At 41.7% G+C, this 14,052-nt stretch overlaps 1 long non-coding RNA gene across 1 annotated transcript; it reads left to right on the plus strand.

Moving 5' to 3' along the window:
* Window positions 1-475: 475 nt before the first annotated feature.
* Window positions 476-12,168, plus strand: LOC121934652. The gene is made up of 2 exons (XR_006104660.1): window positions 476-700; window positions 11,952-12,168. It is a non-coding gene; the product is annotated as an uncharacterized LOC121934652 (long non-coding RNA).
* Window positions 12,169-14,052: the final 1,884 nt, after the last annotated feature.

A 14,052-nucleotide genomic window follows, 5' to 3' on the forward strand; every position in this document is an offset into this window, starting at 1 on the left:
TGTCTGTCTGTCTGTCTGTCTGTCTGGCAGGTTCAGATAAGAGGGGACTGGATTTATCTTTCTATTGTCTTCCCTTTCAATACAGAACTTCTTCCAAGGCAACTTACAAAATAACAGTATCATAACAAACTGAACATAATAGGGTTGAATATAATGAAGTTTAAATGTGCAAATTCCTCTTTTAAGACTTACTCTAAACTGCAGACTTCAAATCCACACCTTCCTTCCTTTTGGGAATTGTTTGTGTCCCTTTGATTTCCTCTGCTTTATACTACATTTTACGTATGGAGAGTTCTAGGCAACTTGAAGGCATGCACAGTATGAAATTTTGGTTAGTTCTGGCAAAGGCACTGCACAGTTTTGTGTTTTGGAGTTTAATACAATAGCTCCATCTTCTGGTACATTTGGTTCAATTTGTTGCCTTTCTTAGCACACTGTGTTCATCTGAAAGCTGGTTCACAAACTCCTCCTCTCCGGCTTATATAAGACCATGAATAAGCATTTGTTTTTGTTCAAATATATTGGGGTTGTCAAATTAGGTTTTTGGAAGGGATGGGAGTGATGATTTGTACTTTTTATAATGCTAATGAAACTATCCAGCTGCCAATCCAATCAGTTTTTGGACATGAAATGGAGGAGAGTACTTGACATTGTGGACTCTGCGCATGGTGGTGTTGGTGTACTTATTGGAGACATTAAGGTAAAGTGTGGATATGTATGAAATGTACAATTAAGGCTTTGCTGCACAAACCCTGTTCTCGTCTCTATTGCACTTGTCAGTGAAAATAGAATTATACCTGTTTGTATTCATGGCATTGCCACATGTCTTCACAATCACACAACTGCCACCCTTGCACTATTTTCCTGACTCCCTTTTAACTGTGCCTCCCTGCCCTGTCTCAGAGCCTCCCCACCCAGGTCCAACATGGGGGACAGAACCTACAGGCTCCAAGACCCAAATCTCAGCCCCAGTGCTGGTGCCAGCTCCGGCTCCCTCCAGCTGATGTGGCTCCAGCTTTGCCCCTAAACTGACCGTGAAGCCAAGCCTGGGGCACAAGCATTGGAGGGGGGGGGAGGGAGAAAGGTGGGAAGAATTCAGTCCAGTTGTCCCTAATGGTGGCATGGCTGCATGCATGCATTGCTACTGGAGAGAACATGGCCTTGCCATCCGCAGATGCTCAAATCCACACACAGGAAATATCATCTAACAGGAAATATCATCTAACAGGATGGCCGACACCTAGCTTGACAGCAGTACATATAAAAATCGATCCAGGGGCTGTAAAAGACCATAAGCAAAATGGCAGTCCACAGTTTGATGTGACACTGGGGGGGAAATGGCGCAGTTGTAGACAGCACCAAAATCACTATAGGGGCCAGGGGTGCCTCTACAGTGTAGAAACAATGCAGTTTGGGAGTTGAAATTTTGTGAGGCACCAGTACTTGGTAGAAATGGCTAAAATCCTTGTAAAACTACAGATCCCCAAATTCCATAGGGTGGTGCTACAGCACTTAAAGTGGTGGATTATTTCTACACTATGCATCTACTCCAGAGCAAGAGGCATAGCAGGCACCAATTTCTATCTGATCTTAGAAGCTAACCAGGGTCAGTCCTGGTTAGTACTTGGATGACAGGCCACCAATAAATGCCAGATGCTTTGGGCTATATTTCAGAGGAAGGAATGAGCAAAGCTACCTCTGAGGACTCCTCACATAAGAAAACCCTATGAAATTAATGGGGTTCCGTACGTTAACATGTGATCTGAAGGTACATACACACTGGAAGAACAGCAGGGTCTTTCCAAAAATGGTCCCCAAACTGTGGAACAATTAGTAATTAAGCTACTACTGCTGCTTCCTTTTAGGTTTTTCTAAATGATTCCAGGGAAGTTTTTTCTTATGTGTATTTGGTGACCAAAAAAGTGTAAAGATGGGAATGCTGTTTTTTTACTTGTTGTGTATATATTTTCTCTACTGAGATCACAGAAGGATTGCTTCTATCATTCTGTTATTTTTTTGGAAGTGGGGTAAAATTTTAGGGGAAAAAGTTTTTAAAAAATACAAGAGGATCAATTATTATCTTTTTAATGCTCATTATAAAATTGTTTTTGGAGCTCCCTTATACACCCTGTTGGTTCTGTTTTTAAGCTCTATGGCCAAAGAAGCTAATGTTCATTGCCCTTCCTCAGAACAGAGTCCGCTAAATTTGTCTTTACTCATCCACTTTGGCTGTCCATTTCCTCTTTAGCAGGAAGTCCCCCATCAGAGGGATTTTCCAAGTTTTCCAACTATTCATAGTAGTGGGAAAGGATATACACCCGACCCGCCCAAACCTCTTAGAAGCGAGCCATTTTTAAAGCTCACTCCTGGGAAGATAAACTTCCCAAAAACACCATTGGGAATCAGGAATGGTCTCTGACCCTGCCTACCATTCTCATGCCTGATTCCTGTTTGGTCAGTTCCCCACCCTTCTAAATTACCAAGAGGTGAACAAAGGCAAGAAATAGAGATTGTAATGGTAAATATTTAATTTCCAAACAGGAAATATATGTCTAAATCAGAAAGGGCTTCAACAAAACACTCTCTCATTGATGCCTATCTACATGGAGGCAGGTATTTTTCGGGCATCACAGTAGCAGTACTCTGAATCAGTTCTGTGCTACTGTCATCAAAATTGCAACACACCATTATAACATTATTATTCCATTTTTAACTCCTATGGAATTCTGGGGTTTGTAATTTAGGGAGTCCCAAAAGCTCTCTGGCTGAGAAATATAGGCTGAATTGACCTTAGAGTTCTTCAAGATGGAATTCACAACGTTGCGGTTACAGTACAGGCATTTAACCACTGCACCACCAGGGCTTAAATATGGCTAAAGTCCAGTTATCCTTTTGATTTCCCTTATCTAAATGCTACAAAATGTGAGCAAAATACTTTTACCATATATACTCGACTATAAGTCGACCTCATGTATAAGTTGAGGGCAGGTTTGGGGGCCAAAATTATGGATTTTGAAATGAGTGGGGCTAAAATCTAGGGGCATTTAACAGAGGATCTAAAGGATGGTGCAAAAGAAAACAGTGCCAAAGAACTTGCAAAATTCTAGCAGGCGTGACTATTTGAACTCAAAATAAAGGCTAGATGAATGAATGAATGAATGAATGAAGGGGGGGGGTCAGTGATTTCAGGACAGATTACATTTTTGCGTTTCACCAGGGGATGGTTCCTTTTTTAAAAGTGTTAGAGTACAGTACTGACAGTAGCTATATTGACCCAATTTGTTTTTTGGGGGGTCAATTTTTTGACTAAAATTTCTAGACTTATACATGAGTATATACAGTATGTGTTAATATATATATTAAGAAATAAATATTCTCTTTCTTTAAAAAAATCAAACATTGATGTGGAAAGAGTCAAATGTGGTTTATGAATGAACACATGCATATTTTACATGGACTGGAAATAGACCTCTTTCCTGGTCCATTCATAATTTAAACAGTTCAAGTTTCAGTTGCATGGACTCCTGATAATATCACCTTGCATCCTTCATTTGAGCACTGCACAGCATATCACTGTCTGCTGCACCAATGTGCACTACTGCTTCTTTCTGCTTCTTTTTTGTCTATTTGGGGACATAAGAGGAATGCTGCTTTCTACTCTGCCGCTGCCTGTTTCTAATATTAGAATGGAGGGAGCAGCTCACTTCCTGGAGGCATCAGCACAGTTTTGTTCTGCAGAATGTCTTCACTTTTTCTCCCTCTCCTTCCCTTTCCACCCCCAGAAGTATCAATGAGCATGTGGAAACAATTGTGATAAACAGCTTTCAATTAAATGCAAAGCATCACCTAGACTTGTAGCAGTTCAGCTTTCAGTTTTATGGGGGATATAAATCTATGAAAGGAAAAAAAGGAAGGTTGCATGGTTTCTTTTAGCATCTAAAAGTACTGTTTTCTTTTGATCAGAGAACAGAAGGTAATCCATGTTCTTTTCAAGTTCCTCACTGATCCAGATAACTCAGGATTACGTGCAATGGAGCTGGAGAACTAAAATGATGTCTTTTTGCAAATGGGTTGGCATCAGTATCTGGCACACTGTGCCCTGGCTGGGTCTACCAAGTTGGTTGTTGTTGTTGTGTGTCTTCAAGTCATTTCTGATTAACATCCTAAGACCCTAAGGCGAACCTATCATGTCATTTTCTTGGCAAACTTGTTCAGAGGAGGTTTGCCATTGCCTTCCCCTGAGGCTGAGAGCATGTGACTTGCCCACTGTCACCCAGTGGGTTTCATAGCCAAGTGAGCAATCAAACCCTGGTCTCCAGAGCCACAGTTCAACACTCAAACCACTATGCCATGCTGGCTATACACCAGGGTTGGTAGCTGACCTGAAACCACTACAGCAGATAACAAATTCTGTGAGGCAGCCATTTTAAATTTCCCACAATGCCCTTGACATAATGTTTCATTGTGGCCCCAACTAGGCACTGCATTTTGATTTTCCACTTGCTCCACCAAATGCATCTGAGAAAGTAAACTTAAGTCTATGAAAGCTAGTCTCAAATGTGTTACAAGATATCTCTACATGCTGAAGTGATGTACATGAAGTACTCTAGGACACAGATACAAATGTTAAAAGGCAGATTCCCAGATACCCACTACTTGATACAGGTTAGTCTACAGCTGGAAGAAGCACACTGTTTTAGGAGCGGACCTGGAATCTGCTCTAGACACATCTGGTGTCAGAGGTAATATCCGCAGGGAGTTCCAAGATCCCATGATGCTGGCATGGACTGCATTTTCTGGCACTCAAATCAGTGCTGGGCAACCACCACTGTAACTGCTTGCAATATTCTGAGTTTTTCATTGCTCCAATTAATTCTGGGTGATAAGGAGCTGAAGGGCCATGCAGGACAGATGATTATTTTATCCTTTCTTCCTGTTGAAGGTCAGGGCTGAAGAAGAACGAGAAGAATGCTGCAAGTAAGCAACTGGTTGCACAGATGGGAAAAGATTTGACTTTGGAACCATGATCTGTGCTTTCAAGATGGATTTTACGAAGGCATGGGTTGCAATGCATGCCAACTGTTAAACATGTATTTGCTAGGAGTCTTACAATCTTGATCAGGAGGGCTTTAAACTGAATCCTGTGGAGAAAGAATGAAATATCTCAGAGTACAAGGAGACCACCAAGTAATAGAGACAATAGTATTAATGAGGAGGGACAAACTAGGCAGGAAAAACACTGGACTAAAAGAAGTGCCAACTGATTTCTGATCTGAAATAACTTGGGACCTTAATACTTGAATGAGTGTCTGTCTCACCAGTAGAAGCAATACATTGTGGGAAGCCATGGATGAGGGCCTTCTCTGATGTAGTGCTTTATTGCAGATCCGATTAGCACAGCACTGGTTCCTTTCTGACAACAGGTCAAAGCACAACCTTTCATTAAAGCCTTTGGAGTCTGATTTACTTTTCAGATGCACACATACATGTAATGGAATGAGCAATGGCAATGAATTAAGATTTTAAAACACAATAGTGATTAACAGGAATGTATCACTTTGAAAAGAAAACATCTTTCCAAGCCCTGTCTTAAGCATGGGCAAGAACAGCCTTTATGTAGCGGGGCTTTTTAGGAAACAAGCATCTTTGATAGGAGCAGGATACAGAGCAGACTGCAGCCCTGCCCTGCGTCTGTTGAGGAAGTCAACTCCACCCCAGCTAAAATGGGCAAAAACATAATAGCTAGTAAACAGATTACTAGGCAGGATTTTTAGATACTGTCCAACTGTCCTGTTCTGGGGCAGTTCCCATTAATCTCCTGTTGCTTCATTTTTCCCACTGCTTTTAAAATGTCCCAGTTTCTCTCTCCTCCTTCTACTTTCCCCCATTGGTCTTGGCTTCTTTCCATAGTTCAAACTGAGTTCAGAGTGCAAAAATAGTTTGCACTCCATGAACAGGGAGAGGGAGGAAAGAGCAGGAGCTTGCCTTTCCCAGTAAGCTCAGGCAAAAGCAAATTGCTGCATCCTGTCCTAGATTATGTAGTCACCTTGATTAATAATTTTTGCCATCTTGACTGCCCTCTGATCTATCATGTTGCTTGGCCACATGTGCCACAGTTTCAATTGGAGGGTATTTTAAGAGCCAGCGTGGCATAGTGGTTTGAGCGTCTGACTACAACTTTGGAGACCAGAGTTCGATTCCCAGCTGGGCCATGAAACCCACTGCATGACCTGGAACAAGTCAGACACTCTCAGTCTTAGGCAATGGCAAACCACCTCTGAACAAACCTTGCCAACAAAACCTCATGTTAGTTTCACCTTAGGGTTGCCATAAATCGGAAATGACTTGAAGGCACAAATGGCAACAGAAAAGGCTGGTTTTTAAGCGATTAGTTCCTGAATTCAGGGCTGGTTCATCACCTAGATGAAGCAGAGTAATCCTTGTTTTCCCAGCTCATTCCAAGAAAGGAATTATTTGGGGGTTTTAACAGTAAAGGACACATAGACATGTTCAGAGTGATTTTTTGCTCTTCTTTTGAGGCTGAGAGTGTGACTTGCCCAAGGTTTCCATGGCTGAGTGGGGATTTGAACCCTGGTCTCCAGAGTCCTGTTCAAACACCCAAACCACTATACTACACTACCTCTTACTTGTTTCTATGTAAACATGCACCAAATTATACCAAACCGTGAAACACTTATAGGATTTCAGCCTGATGGGACTCTTTGCCCCATCCTTTTGCTCACATACTGAACTGTTTGCCTGAGTGCCTGTTTATTTCCAAACTGGTAAATCCCAGCTCTGACTGTATAGGAAGTGTCTGCACAGGGAACCTAATGCAAACCAGCAGGATGCTTTGTTGCACTGCGTACATTCTCTTGCTATGATGTCACCCTTATTGCTGACTTGGGGCAGATGCTTTGCAATGGCGTTGTTTGACCACCTCTGCTTCTAATCCACTTTGATGGTCTGGAGCCATCTGTACATCGTCAGCCAGTTATGACAGCCCACATACACACACTCATGTTACTTACATACATACTACTTCAAGGATAACTTAACTTTCCCACTAACATACACACACCAAGAAAGGACAAACTTTTAGTAAAACCGATGACACACTGTAAAGTGGAGCATAAATATGGACAGTGGCCAAAGTTTTCAAAATGCAACTGCTACAGTTTCTTTCTTTACCAGATTGTGGCTGCGGCAACTGCACACTGCAGCCCCAATCTGGCCTTTCTACAGCACAAGGAGCTGCAAAAAGTGGCTCCTTTCTGCACCGTGGAAAGGGCGCCATAGCTGCCAGTGCTGCAGCTTTTTGGTGTTCCTTTGGTGCTGCGTCATCTGGATGCAGTGCCAGAGGAGCACCGTGATGCCGTCTGCTGTGTAGTGGGGCACGCAGCGTCATGCCAGCGTGGGAGCAGAGTTGGGGAATGCATTTAACCACTGTGCCATCAGGGGCTGTACATACAGCCCCTAAAGGGTGGCAAGACCCTTTCCTAGCTGGATTAGATCCTTTCCTAGCTGGATCAGATCCTTTCCTAGCTGGATCAGATCCGCAGCAACCTCATGCTGCGGCCCCTATCCGGCCTTTTGAAGGTGTAAATACATCAACATATACAAATATTATGAATGTCCATATCCTCCCTGTGTGTGTATGTGTGTGTGTGTATATAATATTTTTTAGTGATGCCTAAGTGGACACCCTAAATAAAACGGTCTCACCCTCTTTGACTAAGCAATGAAATGTACATATAAGTTCAAAAAGAAACAAAGAAAGATTGTGCTATTCACGTTTCCCATGCAGATTTACATGAGGATGCAAATGACCCAATGCTTGCTCAGTTCTCCAGTGTGGGTTAGCAGCAACTGTTTTCTCTTTCCTCCACACCCACTCTCTCTTTTCATCTAATAGTGAAGTTATTTATAGAATGCTTCTTCATGCAGCCTTCTTTGCCAGCGAAACAATGTCACGTGAACAGGCTGTCATTAAATCAGGGTGAAAGGCAAAGGGAAAATATAGAAATCGCCCACCTTTTAAACATTTGAACTCGACAAAAACAAGCTGGGTGTGGATCCACTCTGAAATTGCAACTTGTCCAAAGTTTAGAAGAAGGGAAGGGTGGGAAAACATTTTTTTAATCCCTTTAGTTCCATAGTCTGCTTGATTGAAAACATACCCAACATTATTTTGGGCTCACAAAAATGAGGATTATCTCTGATGTTTTGAAATATATATATATTTAAAATAAAATAAAATAAACCAGTTCTTTTTCCTTGCTTAGTTTTATTTAATTCTTGGAGAACTGTGAATGAATTCTGCAGGATGTATGAAGCTGTAAGAGGGGAAAGAGAGTGTTTGTTACATTCAGGAAGAGTTTCTGAAAAGAATATCAGTTTAAAGATGATCCTGATATCACGATACTTTATATTATTATTATTATTATTATTATTATTATTATTATTATTATTAACCTTTATTTATGAAGCGCTGTAAATTTACACAGCGCTGTACATGCAATCTTTTTAGTTAGACGGTTCCCTGCCCTCAGGCTTACAATCTAAAAAGACATGACACAGAAGGAGAAGGGAGTGGTGGAGGGAAAGGGTAAGAGGTCCAGCAGTTCCTCTCAACCTCCGAGGCCTGGACCAAGGCAGATGGACTGGAGGGAGGGCTTGGCTTCAAAATGGAAGGTTAATCATTATCCAGGGAAAATACATACTCACAAGTAGGATAATACATATACAGTACATAGCAATACAGGAAATGGATCGATAAACAGCCAACAACAGAACATCAGATAGTAAGCGACAATTATGCGATGCCTGGGAAGGCTTCTCTGAATAGGATGGTTTTCAACTCCGTTTTGAAGCTGGTTAAAGAAGTGATGGCTCTTGCTTGTGGGGGAAGGAGGTTCCAGGAGTGAGGGGCAGCAAGTGAAAAGGGGCGAATCCGGGATGGGGCAGAGGAAATCCTGGGCTGAGACAGGAACCCTTGACTACCAGAACGGAGGGCCCTGGTGGGAAGGTGAGGAGAAAGAAACAACATTTGTTGTTGTGAAATGAAATGCTATTTCAGTCTTTATGAATGAGGCATGCAGGCTGTTGTTTACTGTTCCTCTGATCCCATCTGGCAGGGTTTGGTGAATGAAATTCTCTGCCACTGGAAGAAGTAGAAAAATATCTTTCCCAAAAGCAGACATGCACACAGACACACAGGTCTAAATCCTATTGTTAATCCTGACTAAACTAGAGCCTTTAAATCATACCCTCCGAGTAACCCAACCTGGCAAGGACAGTCCAAACTAATTCTCTGTCATCCCACATTTTCAGCTGCTTTCACAATGCCCCAATTTCTCTCTTTTCTTCAGTTACTTCAATTGCTGCAAACTGAGTTCCAAGTGCAAAAGTAGTTTTTACTCAGTTACTTCAGCAGTGAAAGAGGGGGCAGAATCTTCCCCCTTCCAGTAAAATCAAGCAAAAGTAAACTAGTCTTATCTCTCCTAGCTTGTGTGTTCTTCCTTATTAACAACCTTTGCCATCCTGACCACACTGATGTTGCTTTGCACACAATCAATCAATCAATCAATCACCCCTTCTCTGCTTCGGTTGTGTCCTCATTTCCTGTGCAAAAGTTCAGTTGTGCTGTTCTGCTTATTTGGGGTGGTCACTGGGTGCGGTTTGGGTGAGGAAAGGAAAAAGGGTGGACATTACAATCTGATTTCCTCCTCCGCAACTTGCTTCTTTTTCCAACACTCCAGCCCTGTTCAGGAGTCTCTCGGTCACTACAATGGTAAAACACCATGGTGTGCTAATGCTCTCATTCTCTCTCACCAGGGGCCAGATGTAATCACCACAAAAGGAAGAAAAGGCACTGCAAAATATAGGACACTCAAGAAAAATGTAGGCTATCCCCAAATAAAAGCTAAAAACACTTAATATAAATATAAATTCATGCTGCTTAGTGCTGTTCAAAATGGTGGACATTTTGGAATTTCTTCTGTGCAGAAGGCAGAAATATAGGGCCTGTCCTGGAAAAGGAGGGTGTCTGGTCATCCTGTCTCTTACACACAGACATGGACATTCACACATACACACACACACCTGGAAATGTCAGAGGAAAAGGCAAAAGAGTCATACAGTTTAAGGTAGCATTTATTTCATTAACCTGCTACTACACAAAAGCCGGGGATAGATCAGACAGACGGACAGATCAATAACTACTGACTTTCCTCAGTTCGCTATTAGTTTAGTCTGAGAGTCTGATTTATCCTGATCAGAAAGCCCCCCCGCCCCAGGAAAAAAGGTGTATTTCTATGGGTTAGGGTCATTTGTGTGTGTGTGTGTGAACATATGTGGTAGACAATGAAAAAGGGTAAGAATAATGTCTTCATTCATCTAATGGGCAGGCAGTCCCAAATGCTGGGTACGCTAAGGTTTTTGTGCAAGTGGATGAATCCAAGAATGGTTCTGAAAGTGTGAAAGGAAAGAGAGAGATTCCTATTAAATAGCATTTTTACAGATGTCACTCTAGCAAGAGAACAGCCTCGTGAGATAAGGCTCAGAGTGCAGTAATTCTGGGTTTTTCAGGCTATGTGGCCATGTTCTATAAGAGTTTATTCCTGATGTTTCTCCAGCATCTTCTCTGAAGATGCCAGCCACAGATGCTGGCGAAATGTCAAAAATAAGCTCTTCTAGAACATGGACACATAGCCAAAAAAAAAAACCCCACAAAAAACTATGGATACCAGCCATGAAAGCCTTTGGCTTCACATTTTTGAAAGGCTAGTCTGATTGAATTTTGGAAGCACCTTTCTGACTGAGTGACTTCTGTCCATCTATAGTAGAGATGGAACTGTAAAAGACAAACCATGAAAGCAACAAAACCCCATCCAACTTTCTTTCCTACGATGTACAAGATAAATTATGACATAGTAATGTCTGTCTGGAGTTAAAAAATGTCCTTCTCTTCAATGACTTTCTGCCATTTAAAATATCAGACCTAGCTTATCTGAAATTGAAAAATGGCACTCCCAAAATGAGCTTGCTCTTAACTTCTCAAGGTGGTCCTGATCTCTGAGGAAGGTTTATCAGAAGTGGTATATGGCTATGCTGTTAGGTCTGCTGCACTAGTTATCCACATACCCTTTTGTATTTATGTCTTTTGGGGTTTTTCATTTGCATTTGAAAATGAATATTAGCATGCTAATGGAGAACTATAGATTTTCCAATCTAATTATAAGCGGAGGGTTGTGCAATGAGAGAGGGTGAGGAGAAGAGGGGAGAGCACATGAGCTGTGTAATATTCTGCTAACAATTGGAAATATGATTAGTGTGTCAATGTGTTTACTAAAGCATTTTCCATAGAGAATATCAGGACTGTAAGGAGAAGGCGTTACATAACCTGAAGCTGAGGTTGTCCAAGGCCCAGGACCTTTCGTATGGTGAAGCATGTGACAAGTAGGTCCTGCGAATAGAAACAGAATAAGAGAAGTGTGTGCGTGTGCGCGCCTTTGAGTCACCTGTGAACTTATGATGATCCCACGAATTTCATTGTGTTTTCTTAGACAAAGGATCCTCAGAGGTGGTTTTGCCAGGACCTTCCTTTGCACCTGGCATTTGGGCATCTGCCCAAAATGCCATTGTTAGGCAAGGACTGCATTCAAAATCTTTAGCGTGTAAATAATGATCTCTGTGCTGTGGGTCCTTCCTTTGACCTGCAACTGGTCTGCATTTTGCTGTTGAATGAAGTCAGGTTTATTGAAGCACAGGATATCACAGCAAAAAGGGGTGGAGGAGAGGAAGGGGAGAGATCCTTTTCTATATGCAGAAGGCATTACATCACAGAAGAGATGGAACTGGAGAGCCTGGACAGAGGAGCGTGTGCATTCTTTCCTCCTTTTGCAGGAAATGGGTGAAACCTTGCTTAAAATCTTTTCTTTTTTTCACAGTGAAGGAAGTGTCTCCTTGATAGCACAAGCTATCGGTTTCCTGTTGTGAACTAACAGGTTTTTCTGGCATTGCTAAGCATGGACAAAGAGGACAAATATTTGCCATGGCGATACCCTACAAAATATAACTTCAACACCACTTTGCATTTTGCCTAAAGCATGTATTAAATAGCATGGGGGCTTGTTTTTGCTAATATAAAAACAGGTTGGTTGATAAGTAATTGAACATTTTATCTGTGCAAGATTCAGAATGGGGAATGGGTGTGTGTGACTATGAATCAATACCAGGTGCTTACCAGATGGAAACAAACAACTGGAAACCAAGAGCTGTACATATCCTCCAACTTTTCATAGATGAAAACCAGGACACATATGGCCAGGCAATATCAGAGCATGGTCAAGATGGCAAAAATTATTAATGAGAAAGTACACACAAGCAAAGAGAGGTCAACAACACCTCCAGCATTTCTCAGATGAAAACCCGGACATGTGTAGCCAAGCAACATCATAGGGGTAATTCACAAATTGTGGGTTTTTAAAATCAGAATAATGTGAATAACCTCTGTCACACATTCTGGCTTTGTTGTCCACATCATTATTTTATTGGAACCACACTGATGTGCATCTCTTTGAGTTCTGTTGTTCACACGTGCGAGCACTCAAATTAACATGGAATCAATAATGCGAATGCATTTTGAAACACCTATAAGGCATGTAGAATTTAATCCTGAATCATCACATGTCTATCACATTGGTTATTCACATTGCCAACGATGTGAATCTTTTTACAAAACTCAGGGGGGGGGGGACTCCAATATCAATTAGCCGGGGGTAAGTAGCTTTTTTTGGCAATCCCCCACCAACAAACTTAATCGGGTTCATTCAGGATTTTTGGCCCTGGTTCCGAGTTTCCAGTTTTCCAGAGATAAATCCAAGTGAGAGAGAAAGGTGTAAATTCGCTAGCTCTGGGCAAGAGTGAAGGGCTGTAAGCAAATCTCCTGCTCAATTATTACAGCATCAGAATGCTACAGTTTGCTAGGTTTGACTGATTTGTTCTGCCACTTGCAAAGACTGCTCACAGGATCTGTAGATTCACCTAGCAATGGTTCCTAACCTTTGATCCCTTAGATGTTTTGGACTTCAGCTCCCATAATTCTTCACTGTTGGCCAAGTTGGCTGGGGCTTGTAGGATCTGAGTTCCAAAACAAATGGAGGACCAAAGTTTGGGAACCACTAGACTTAGCTTCTTCCTTGCCTCCCAGTTGTTGTAGTGCCTTGGTTCACACTTTGCTCTGAATCTTATCTTCCGGCTAGAAGGAAATAGGCTAGATTCCACATTCCCTTTCCAATCTTCCTAAGTAAATCCCCTCAATAAACCTTAATCTGGGAACTGCTTGTTTCAGAGTCACCTAAAAACAAGGTAGCAAAGATTTCTGTCTTAATTTCCAAACGGGAAATATAGGTGTAGGGCATTTGGAAGATAATATGTGAACAACTGTGGTTGGTGCTTAATGCATAACATTTAATGATATCACCATTGGTGATCCCTAGATCTCAGGTTCAGGCCCAGAAACTTCATAAACTAACAGAGCACAGTACTGTTGTGCCCAATACATGTCCCGCACATCTGAAGGATTTGGCACATAGCTGCCAAGAAACATTGATAACAGCTGCTGTGTCTGTTCACTTCTAAGCTGGTAATTGCAATAAATTCTGCAAGACAGTCCACAGATTTTAATACAGAATGTTTAAAAAATTAAGAGTTTATTGAGGTGATGGGCTCAATAATAACCCAAATAGTAAAAGGATGTTGAGAAGCTGGAGCATGTCCAAAGGTCAAATGTCAAAATGGTGAAGGGTCTGGAAACTGTGCCTTATGAGGGAACTGGGTATGTTTAGCCTGGAGAAGAGACGGTTAAGAGGTGATATGATAGCCCTGTTTAAGTATTTAAAAGGGTGTCATATTGAGGATGGAATAAGCTTATTCTCTGCTTCCAGAGAATAGGACATGGAGCAATGGGTGCAAGCTACAATAAAAGAGATTCCACCTAAACATTAGGAGGAACATCTTGACAGTAAAAGCTGTTTGACAGTGGAACAC

This window comes from Sceloporus undulatus, chromosome 6 (assembly GCF_019175285.1).
Source record: "Sceloporus undulatus isolate JIND9_A2432 ecotype Alabama chromosome 6, SceUnd_v1.1, whole genome shotgun sequence".
Lineage (NCBI taxonomy): Eukaryota > Metazoa > Chordata > Lepidosauria > Squamata > Phrynosomatidae > Sceloporus > Sceloporus undulatus.